The 12,736-nt window shown below is 36.6% G+C and overlaps 1 protein-coding gene across 2 annotated transcripts in view; it reads left to right on the top strand.

Annotated features, from left to right (window-relative positions):
• Positions 1-8,792: 8,792 nt before the first annotated feature.
• The window catches only part of phf24 (PHD finger protein 24), a 40,168-nt gene continuing 36,224 nt past the window's right edge, over positions 8,793-12,736 (top strand). For both annotated transcript variants that reach the window (XM_066710691.1, XM_066710692.1), the window contains exon 1: positions 8,793-9,237. The gene's annotated coding sequence lies outside the window, so the exon portion shown is untranslated. The remainder of the gene's footprint in view (positions 9,238-12,736) is intronic.

The raw sequence follows: 12,736 nt of genomic DNA on the forward strand, positions 1-12,736 counted from the left end.
AACCATTGCTGCTAGATCATGTGCGTATTTGTGATTTACTGAGACCAGTTACTTTGGGCTACCACTATCTCGTGATGCTTTTGAGTATCAGTTTCTTATTTAAAAAAATATTTTATTCTGCTCCTCTGTTGCCTACATTAATTTTCCTTGTATGCACATCCATTGTGTTATTTGAAATCCTATTATTTAATAAATCGCTAATGACAAATAAGTAATGATTTATGAAGATATTCAGTGACAATATATTTGTGTGTTAAGGGTATACAAATTTCAGGAAGGGAAATTATCCTGCAAGTAAAAAACAATACAAAAACAATTCTAGCCCATTCATTTGTGATGTTTTTTGTGTATATGGCTATAACTATTGTTGTTATTATGAATAGTAATAGTAGTAGAAATCTTTAAAGTTGCAAAGCTCTCTTTTTCACAGTCTGAGCATTAGTAGGATTTAAAATGTGTAGAGATTTACGATCATTAAAACAGCGTAATTTGTTGTTTATTATGCTTTAGTTACACTTGCTAATGGTGTAGCAGTAGTGGGTGAACACCCCCACAGATGCTTTTCAGCTACTTGAAAACACACTGAGGACATGGTTTTATCAATGCAGATTTGGAGAGAAAATTAAAGATGGGATGGATGAGTTTTTCTGGCTAATTACATGATTGGTTGATTTATCTACAGAAAAGCTTTAATGGCATCTGTTATGACTGATACTATTGCAAAGACAATAGCCAATTAGTCAGAACATAAACATTTCAGAGTGCAGTTTTTCCACCAAAAAACACAGTGTGCACAAATGAGTAGCACCCGGAATAGAACGGGAAAGAGAAAAATCAAACCAATAGCTCAGACTGGACTATAATACAGTATATATGCTGCTATAACCCTTTGCTTGTACAGGGATGGAAATATTAATTATTGCACTTGTCCTAGGCCTGTAACACAACTGTGCCTCAAATTTGTACTGAAGCAGGAAATGTGGAATACGATTTTGAAGGACCGTATGGTTGTTAGGTCTACCTCTTCTTTATCCCCTCCTTCTCCTCAGTGCCTCAACATCTTTCATTAGTGAAAAATATCTGTTTTATAACCCCCTTGTTGCAGTTACATTCTATGCAGCCCAAATAAGAGGCAGGGGAGACAGCAAATGTGAAATTGTAATAAGTGATCACAGTAGTGCTTGAAAACAACACGTTAGGCGGGACAGATGGACAAGTAAGGGTTTCAAACCCTTAAGAAGCTTTAATCCATTCATGTTGATCAAAGTTGAAATCCATGAAATGTTGTTAGGCAACCAAGTTATGCAACTTCTAAATATTCACTTCAGCTTGTGACACCACCCACTTTTGCAGTAAGTGGAGTTTTGATGTCTATTTCTAATTGTTGTGCAGTCTAAAAGTCAGCCTTGATTACAACAGCTCCGTTATGCCGATTTCCTGTTTCAAAATATAGTCACATCAGGGTGACAATAAAGGGTCAAAACTATGACATTAATCAGATCATGGTGGGTTCTTGTTATGGATTATCTTGCTCTGTCATCCCTGGCTGTAGCTTTGTTATTCAGTCTTTAACAATATCATAATTTCTGTTTACACTCTGGTATTAGTACATTACTACACATTACATGATGGTAGTGCTTCACTGCCAGAGATGACATTAATAGTACAGGATTCTTACAATTAAGACCATGTTTTTTACTGTAAAATATTTGTTTAGGTTACGTTTCTGTCATTTACAGTTGGGCGGTGCTTGAGGAATTGGGAGGAACCTCAGTGGGCTGGGTAGTTGGGTTTCAGATTAAGAGCAGTGCTCCCGGTGAATTTATTATGTCAATACATTATTGTTTCCTATTAATCAATAGAGAAAAAATGAAAGTAAAAAGCAACCATCAAACTGTGCTGTGCAAAGGAAAACTCTATAGCTCTTCAAAGCATGAAGTGCTAGTGGACAGAATGGTGTCAGACCTTGTCTTTGCTTTCAAAGTCAATTAACTGGGAAATGTCAACAGTGCTTTGAGACTCATTACAGGCTAATAGGGGTCATCCTGTGAAAGAGTGATTTGAAAGAAATCATTTCAAATTTGATTTGAGCTGATTTCTGTGTAAATGGGTAAGTGTCACCCGTGGTCAAGCAGATTGGGTGATGCCTGACAGCTTACAAATTATGAAATACTTACATAAAGACTGGAACAATATAAAGATAGTCGTCAGCACATTGGAATCAACTTATTGTACTCATTGGAAGTTGTATCCTGAAGGGAAAGTATATTATTTTAAACACTATGAATATAGTTTGCCCTCTTGTTGTAGTCAGACAAAGAAAACATACAAAATCATATCCTAGAGTTTTAATTGAGTACAGTATTTAGTTTCCTTTAGGACACAGTTTGAGAACATACTTAATAATTAAAAGAACAATGTTAAATCTAAGCCATCAAACTAGTTGATTGTTTAATATTTATTTGGGGAAAAAAAGCTAGATCTTCAAATCTTTACACCCCATCAGAAACATGCGAAAGACTGCCTGCCAAGATTTCTAGATTCTAGAGTTTATCTTGTTTGCATGTGAATTCGTTTTATTTATTTATATCATACAGCCAATAGATAGCATTCTCACTGGAGTCCCAATGAAATTGAAACTGAGCGTGAAACGTTAAATACACACTGCTTCTATGCAGCAATAAAAATAAAGGCCGAAGGTTGAGGGCCAGACATAAACACCAAGAACACTCAACCCTCACTTAATCTAATAGAGTTACTGAGTGTGTGAATTACATATACCCAGAAATGTGTTCACCATGTTAAAGTCTTCTTGAACATTTCTCTAATATGAAATCACTCTGTTTTGAGACACCACGTTTTCAAGTAGGGATGTGGTTGCCATGGTTTTTGTGAGCCAGTTCTATGATGGCTGGGATGATTTAGGCCAGAGTAAGGCGCTACCCTGTCCTGAATTGGTGAGCAGGGATTGAGTTATCCCCCCCTGTGGCATTCAGTAAGATTTAGAAAACAAGCGATAAAGAAGTATAACCCTTGGAAAGCAGGTCACTCCTCACACATCTGAACCCTATGCAACACAGCTTTCCTGATTAATGGAAACTGTGAAATTAAGGAACAGCTCCTCATGATGACTCTGCTGCTAAATTATTACTTGTCAACATGAAATCGCACAGTACAGTAGGCCATAGTTCTTAGAGGTGGAATACAAACACGCCTAAATTAACAATTATATGCATTGATTGCATAATTCTTGTTTCAATGGCATGAAACTGTATGTAAAACTAAAATAAAACCGCAATGGCCATGAAATATACAACTGCTCTGGAAGAATACTTTCTTTCATGCATTTTTTTTTCTTTTTTTTGAGCTGGGAGAAGTGCCAGAGAGGAACAAAGTAATACTCCTTAAACACATAAAACAAAAACATTTCTGTTGTTAGTAAGTAAAATAGGGGGAGCAGTCCAAACACAAGCTATTAGATATGAAGTGTGGTATGCCAGAAAATGAAAGAGTAGTTGATTGAAACAAACACTTGAGAAATGGCAGTATAAATACATTTGCACGGATGTCTGGAGGTCAACATGGAGAAGTCATCAAGAAGAATTTAAATCTTACTTGTGTTTTTTGTTTAATTTTTTTTTTTAAAGGCAAGGTTAATGGGATTTAAAGTTTCAGAAACACTGAGAAACAAATGAGAGTCAAAGAGTTTGAATGAAATCACTGAAATTGTCAAATTGTGCTGCAGGATTAAACCACAGACTATTTATTTTTTCATGGCCTTCACTGTCTATGCCTGGGAGACAGGTTTTATGTCTGTTGTAGTCATTGCTCAGATGTTGGCTAAGAGGTCCCAGTCCTGTCCACAGGGAAGAGAATTAAAGACATTGAGATGGTAGTGGGGATTATGCATGAAACAGAAGACAAAACACAGTGTAGTATTTATAATGCATGTTTGGAGATTGGAATAATAGGATTGAATGATTTATTTTTCAGATGGTCTCTGAGCTTCTAACAAACACAGCCAGTGCAGCTTGAATTAAAATTTGCTAGGGAGATATTTATTTTTATACACTGTGAGGGAGCAGAATATTCAAATTATACTTAATTATCACCAGCCACACTTATGAAATTGGGAAAATGCGTTTTTAGTCATTCTTCAGATCCATGGAAAGAACACAACATAAATATCCTGCATGGTAGAAATAGAGCATTTAATTAGACTACTAATTGGCTTGATACAAATCTACTATAATTACATTTATAAATGGAATGAACAGACCTGTGCTAGTTTGTCAGAGCTGTATCAGTCAATATATTGGCTTTTGCTCTTAGACACAAATTTCATTCTGCAGGAATTTAAGAGGATTTATTTAGTGCTGTAGCTGCTATGCACGGTGGAATTTATCCGACTCATGATGATCCTGCCAGTCCTGAATCCTGGCATTTAAAAAAATGATTTCTAAACACCTTTAAGGATTCCACAGAATTATAATGAGAGATTCCCTACGTATTTTGGTTTTACAATTGGTTTAGAATCAAATCAGTTGAATAAAACCGTGAAAATGTCACAAGATATTTGCTCTAGCATGTTGTAGTATATCAACTTCCCCCTTTACTCTAAGAAAGCAAATTGTAGAGAGAACGTAGAACTTTTCTTCTCTCATGCCTTTGGACCACACAATTCATAAAATGGAAGAAACGCTCAATCAAAGACAATAAATGTCAATAGGCATTTTCCATAACACACACATACAGATATTCACTTCTTGTCATACTGTTGGGCCACACTGCAGAAAAGGTCAAAGGCAAGCCCCATAAAGATGCCTTGTACTCTTGACACCTTTAAGTCTGTTTGACAGACTTAGCAACAGTAACTCTGATGGGTCAGTCCCAGCATGCCCCATTTCTTCTGCGACACACAAATATTGTAAGCACTCATTATAATCTCATGATGATTAATGCTTGTCTAGAATGTGCCTGTTTGTGTATCATATGACAGTGTCAGACTTCTCAGTTGCCTCTACGGAAGTGTTGTAATTAATTAATTTTTCTGGATGCATTATTTCAAATATCATTACATATACCGCCTTATCAGTCATGGCAGCTCAGGGTTAGTATGGAGCATAAAGAGGGAAACTGGTAGCCAAGAGTGACGTGCCAATAAGCTCTTCAAGGCAGCACTGTGTCGTTGTGTTCTTGTTGGGTCTATCTGTGCTTTCTGTACCTGATTAAAGGAATAGTCATTTTTTTAACTTTCTAGATTATAATAACTGAATAAAGAGTAAAAAGCACATAAAAAATATTCTTTACATGTATTGCAACAAACTGTAACTCCTATTAAAAAAAGGATTTACACACACTTGTATTATATGATGCTTATTTGATTAATTATCTGACTCAAGACGATGGTATTCTACTGCATGTAGTATTGTAGTGTGTAGTGGATTCAATCCCCCTCCAGAAACCTAAACTGCAAGCTCAAGGAAGCATCAGTCTCTCTAACCCCAATCTCTTAATCTACATACCTTGGACATCCTTGACATTTTCTCTGGGGTAAATTGCCAGGCTTTCTTTCTTTTCTGAAGACTGGAAGCTAAAGCTGAACAGAGAAGATTGCATTTCTTAAAAGGAGAAGAGGTAAAGCCTGTGCAGATTTGCTAGTGCCTGACCCCAGAGAGCAGAACATAACTGCGTTTGTTTCTGTCTGTAATTACCGGGGTTTGGGAGGCCTGAACTGCAGAGTGTTAGTAAGGCCATGAGTGATTGCACGTTTCCTGTGAGAATTTGTTCACACAGAGATATGTTCTGAACTCCTGGAGGGACAAAGAGCATTTTTCACAGTAATGGGGTTTATGATTCTCTAATGAAAATTGGGGGTGACAGAACAATACAATTATTGTGTCATGTTTCACACAGGCCCACTGAGTCACAACAAGGGTTTCATTACAGCCATTCAGTCAGTGCTTTTTACAGGGGTAAAATCCCACTCTAAGTATCACTAATACAGATCAAATATTTCCTTTAAACCAGTGGTTATCCATTTTCTACATATTTGAAGGGATACCTTCAACAATTAGAGAGAAGGTAGCTTGGGTTACTTTGACAAAATTAAATTACACATAATTTCTGGCTTTTAACTGCAGGCGGGTAGACTGAGTGGAAGCTCTCAGGCATGCTTGCTCTGAATCATTTTTTACTCCTCCCTGACTCTGACTAGTGAAATATGTTTAACTCATGCCAAATCAGTCATATCATGTATTATATGAACACAAATGCTTGTGAAATGTGTAAAATCTATCAAATAAAACTTTCCCACATAATTTTTACATATAATTACCCATTTACACAGCTGTGTTTTTACCGGGGCAATCTAGGTACAGTACCTTTCTCAAGGGTACAACAGAAGTGTCCCCCAGCTGGTATTGGACTCACATCGCTCTTATCCAGAGCCACCTTGGCATAATAGATGGCAAGAGTAGCCTTCCAGAGCAGCTTTGCTGAGGGCACCCCTTACGGTTTGATGTCTCTGATGGTCAAAGAACACCATCACCGCAATAATGACTTTCAGATGTTTTGGATTATATTATTAAGTGTTGAATTGTGTAATACAGGAACACATTTACTGTGGAGTTTATGTTCAATGCTTTCCCAAAACTCTATTAGATTATTTGAAAAAGTAATATGTTTGAAAACCTTTTTTCCATAAATAAATAAAATAAATCAGGTTTGTGAAGGAATATGTGAGTAAACAGGTGGTAAATAGGACATAATAATGTAAATATATTTTCTCATCCTGGTAACATTGCCTCAGGTTGAACAGAAAGATAGGGTGGGTTTAAAAACATACAGGCTGCTGTTATGAATATGATATAGAGGTATTTATTCTCATTAGTGAGTGACCATATTATTATAAATATTCATATTTTCCATTTAAACATTTAGAAATATTGTCGGTAGCATTTATGTTTACCGTATTGTTCTTATCATAAAATACACATATCTTGCCTAAAGCTTTGTCTGTACCTTAGCAACTGTGCAGGGATAAGAAAAATTCTGCTTATTGCCTTTGTGTATTAAAGCAGACAAAATGCACCTCACAACAAAAAACAACAAAAAAGTTGATTAATTGATGAGTGAGCAGCAAATGGGCATGTGTGATACTCTCTTTAAAGAGCTGCGTTTTGCTGAGTTGAATGCCTTCTTCAAGGGATATAGAGCTAATAATACTGTAGCACAATAATTGACCATTAGGTCAATAGGAAGGCTTTATTGACTTCCTCAGGGAAAACCAACTCTTATTATCATGGAATTCTTCAGGATGGGTAGGGGAATGGAAATGGAGGGAAAACTAATTTGTCAATAGCCAAAATGGCTATTATCCTATATATGGTAATATATTTAATGATTTATTAGACAAGTAACAGCAATTTAAGCAGCCGGATTTAGTCAGAGCTTTATTATTTTCCATCTTTGACTTTCATTGTTGAAAGGGGCCCCATCTCCAAGTAATAACAATAGAGTACTACATTACTGGATATGTTTACAGGAAATAAGCTTTTTCTTGGTAGATGTTTCAAGTCTGTTAAATCTTTTTCTGCTTAGTAACTTGATTGACTACCTAGATCTGTGAAAGAAAAACTGAGAAAATACCAACTTAATTCAACAGGGTTTTCCCTTTTCATATTAAATATATTTTTACAGCTTCTCCGCTTCAGAATGACAACTGAAGGTAAAACTGATTTAATATTAAATAACTGGCTTGATTTGCAAAGGACATGCACACATATTCACTCACTCACTCACTGTCTCACTGACTTAAGCAAAGGTATCATGTACGGTATTCATAACTGAAACTTGAATTTGATATAATGAAACAAAACTATAATAATGACTTGCAAAATTACCCTTTTCACTTTCACACAGAGTTTAACATTGTTGGCTTTGTATGAATAGATGAAAAAATCCCCATACTTAGAATGTATGCATAAATGCAGTGAGATGTGTATCCAATTCTGCATTTTTTTTTTAGCTCACAGTTATGTTCTTGATATTGATGTGAAGATAAAAGTTTTCAGGGATTCAGCGCTCAGTATGCATCAGTCTTACCAATAAACATGCATTGCATTGCATTGTAATGTATTCTTCAAGGTAAAATTCTAGTTGCAAAAAAAAAAAAAGAAACACAAAATATCAGATAATATCCTTGCTAACTAACAAGCTTAACACACTCTTTGTCCTGGAATGTAAATATTATGACAATAGAAGGAACAGCCCAATTGTATATATTGAACATTTTCAGTATGCATGAATTCATTCTGATTCAGTGTATTACAATCGCATATTTATTCTGAGAGAGAACATACATAAACACGCACACCTAAACATACATTGACTTTAATAATCTACGGAAGGACCATTATTCTTGGAGACAATCTCGAAACAAACGACTTCTCCCCTCCAACTATATGCATTTTATAATTATCTATAATTTACATGTTTAATCAATATTCAAGTAGAGGATCTAAATCCATAACTGAACTACGAGAAGGGAAGCAATGTGACACACGAGCACAAACACACGTTCATTTATTTCATACACATCCTCATGGCATGTATAAGGCACTGTCAAAGACTGATGAGTCAAAAAGCGTCATCTGAAACCCTGAGATCCACAACTCCCATAGATTGTTGATTGTTATTGGTGTTCCCCAGCACTTGCGTCACAACTTTTCCTTTTTTTGTCTTCTCCTGATGCTAATTTTTTGAGAAGAGGTCCCAGCTGATCAAGTCGGCTCACATTCCTGTTTGAGCGCAAGTTGGGCACCAGTAAAGAGCTCTGCTTCAAAACCAGGAGGTTTTGCCAGGGTGTGTAATTCATTATTTATCTCCCTGCATTTTTCTCTCCTGGTTAGAACTGTCAGACCTGCACTGTCCAACGCACACGGCCGGGATTTCAGCACTGGAGCTGTCCACGCCGCCGACGGCACTGCAGTGCTCGCATTCACAACCACAGCTGATATTTACACACAAGACAGAAGAGCAAGCAAGCAAGAAAGAAAGAAACACCGTCAACACAACCAGGCTTAACCTCGGGTCCTGCACGACGGTGTTTTACTGGAGCTTATCTTTGCCACAGACACGCACAGCCAGCCTTGCCCTGAAATGCTGTGTGGACTTTTCTGAGCAAAGGAAAGGAAGTATCAAGTCAGGAGCGCTGCGAACTAATTTTTATCCCAGGTAGGACTGATTTGAGCTCAATGCAGCAAATGAAAGGGACTGATTTAAATGGATTCTGTGCCATTATACACTTTAATTTCATATACGGGAGAAATGACTGTGGGTGAGCACACATTTACAAGTTCTGTTGTTATGAGGGTGTCGGTTTTAGCTCGTGCCTTCCATAGTAATACTGAGGAGAATGGCATAGGCTATATTAAATCATTATTGCTTGACAATTCCTTGTACTGTTGCTATATATATATATATATATATATATATATATATTGCAAAATTCAATACAACCACAAAAACAAACAAACAACAACAACAACAAAACGTTAGTGTCGAGTGCTTTCGTTGGGTATTTAGAGTTCATTGGATGCTGCGTGTGCAATGTGTTCTGGCACAATTTAGGTCAGCTTCTTCATTATTAGCTATGGATGTGCAAAATCACACCAGTTCGTGAGTTGTTAAGTTAATGCAGCAGACTGAAACTCGTAGCGCTACCCAGTCTAAGTGTTAAGCTGTCTCTCGGACCACGGCCCATACATGTCCAGATGTTGTGCACATGTTTGCCTGCACACTTGGTTTCTGTAGCGATGCACAGGGCCATTTGGTGAGTATGACAGCGTGCTGATGCAAACATTTAAAACATGATTTTAAATGGCATTTAAATGGATAGATGTTTAGTTCTTGTTACCTATATTTAATTATAACATTATTTTACATGCATGCCTAGTTCGGTATTTTAACTTACTTGTAACATCATGCAAGTAGGGAAACATAAACATATTTTTGTTGTAGTTCCTTTATTTTGTGGGGTGGAGATAAGGGAAGGTGAGGGGGTGGGGTGGTTAGATTGCTCAGCAGGGGAAAGATAAATATAGGTTTAAAGAAACCGCAACATTAATTAGTCTTTCAAATACATTTCTATTGCATAAGTATTTTCTATGTCCTGTGCGGAGCTGTACTCGTGATCATTTTCACGTTTGTCTTTACGGAAGCACGTGTATGTGGAGACATTAACTCTATCTGCATTTCTGCGTGCATTGTATTTGATTTTATTTTCTCTCTCTGGCTGTTATTGCTATTTTGTTGGATTTGTGTGAGTTGTCATGTGGCTGTTGGGTTTTGATGGATAATTGACAGGGAAGACGTGATTGCTACGTTTGTTAAACTGACACAGAACTTGTCTTTTTGGTGGCTTACAAGTCGTGCTGAAGATGCTGATGCATGGTTGCCTAAAGGTCTCTAATCAGAGTCATTGTTCCACCTTCATCCATGCAGCATGGTGTTGGTACCTTGTCAAAGGTTTACTATAACTATAGCTGAATCCATTCTTCCCTCCCTGGCATTGTATCTGCAAGGGCACAGTTAAAGACTATCAAAGACACTGTAGATTTGCTTTAACAGTAGGCCTAATCACACTAACAATACAAAAAATTCTTAACACATTAGATGATCTGTACTTGTTGTTTTATCAGTGATATGTCATAATTGTGGCACATTCTAAAATTAGTGAAATTGAGCTAATGATTCAACCTAATTGTAATTATAATTGTATTTCTGGTGTTGCTTTTGCTTTAGTTTGATGTTGAGCTAAAATGCACAATAATTAGTGTATTGTTTATCAGAACACCCTTAGCAGGCTTCATTAATTAGCAGGGCACCTAATTTGTTCAGAAACAATGTAATTAAGCATTTTTGTGTCATTATCCACATTCTTTACCCATTGGCAGTTGTTTGTACGCATGCATTCCAGGAAGTTGCATTTCAGGAAAACTACCTGCATACATTTATTATTCATTGTATAATCATCTTTAGAGGAAAACACATTCTCTTTTGGTAGGCTACAAAAAGTGGGTCAATTATTTTACACAAAGCAGTAGCTGAAAAAATCATGAAGAATTACCTTCAGATTAGACATATATGTTGCACAGAGAATTATGAAAAGTTACCGTTTTGGTTGATACAGACAGTTTATACTTTTATAACTCCAAAAAACAAACAAACAAAAAAGCATTTGCCTTCATTTCAGTGGTGTGTGTATGGCTCAATTCACTCAGCATTTCAATACCCTTAGAATAACAATGCTTCTCACTGGTTTCATTTACAAACATTGCCATAAAGTGTTTCTGAGCTCCAGGGAGAAGGCTTCTTTTTCTTAAGGGCTGCATTCTTTAAGAGCCTCTCTGACAGAATCCAGAGCCAAAAGGTTTCACTGGCGTATTCATAAGACCCTTCTCTCTGTACCCCAGAGCAGATCCCACTCACATCTCATTGGTTGGCTTGGAAACGGTTCCTGGCAGACGGATGAAGTTTTTTTCTAAAGATGTATTTAGATTTTTACTCTGGAATCAACCTCTTGATGTTTAACATACAGATCATGAAGAGGCCTTCACCACCATTTGAAAGCAGAGGAAGTGGAAAGTTTACCTTCCTGAAGACTTGACACTTAATTATATGATTCTAAGAACATGCTGGCAATATTGCCCATCATAATGTGGTTTGAGACTCCCTGGGGCTCCTCAGAGATATTTCAAGAACTCCTAGAGATAGCCTGGAAATTGTTTTTGTGAATAAATATAACATCATGTAATTTCTTCCATTTTCATTATATACAGCTGTTAAACTATATCAGACTAAATACATATGAAATAATGCTGAATTTAACTTTATTTTATTTGACTTCCATAGTTACTGCTCATATTTCTTATATGAATTTATAGTTATATGGTAAGTAGAATATTATTAATTCTGCAGAGATATTCATTTTCTGTCTGGTTCTTGTTGATGATAGCTGTTTTGTTGCACAATTTGTGATTGCAGCTTACAAATAGTTTATCCATTTATAATGTCTACCTGGAATGCAAGATTATTCTTTCTGCCAAAGAAAGGCAGATTGACATCCAGCGGTCCAATCTCTATGGCTGGACTCCCTACCAGTTGTGCAAAATGTCTGGGCAGGCTGATAGGATCAGTAGGTGTACAGTAAAGTGAACTGGGAAATCCTTGCTTTGCCATGCACATGTGATCTCAGTAGACACTTCAACACTGATGCCTCCATTTCAGACTCACAGCAAAATACCAAGTCACAGGTTACTCAGGTTAAAACAGTAATGAACGTGCATGCTTGTTTCTGCAGCAAATGACACTTCCATGTTGAAGTATAAAACGGAATTCATCATTTACATCTATCACAGGGAGCTGCACACATTTCTTTTAAATGCTTTTTCGATTGTCTCTACACAATCTTTCTTCCAACTCATTTTGTGCAGGTGAATACACTTGTGAATGGTGATAAGAAACAAACTCCCTTGAACTGAATACGTAAAGATGAATACATATTAGGTTTAATAGATACAAGTGCCTACATATCTGCTAGCTTGTGTTGGTGTGTGGTGGGGAGGTGATCATTTTATAGCTGGTGGGCTTTCATTTACTTTAAATTTCTTTCTACAAGAAATGATGTACTCTATATACTGTTTTTAAATTAAATAGTTTACCTTTGCTGTGT

Source organism: Amia ocellicauda, chromosome 8 (assembly GCF_036373705.1).
Source record: "Amia ocellicauda isolate fAmiCal2 chromosome 8, fAmiCal2.hap1, whole genome shotgun sequence".
NCBI classification, from domain to species: Eukaryota; Metazoa; Chordata; class Actinopteri; order Amiiformes; family Amiidae; genus Amia; species Amia ocellicauda.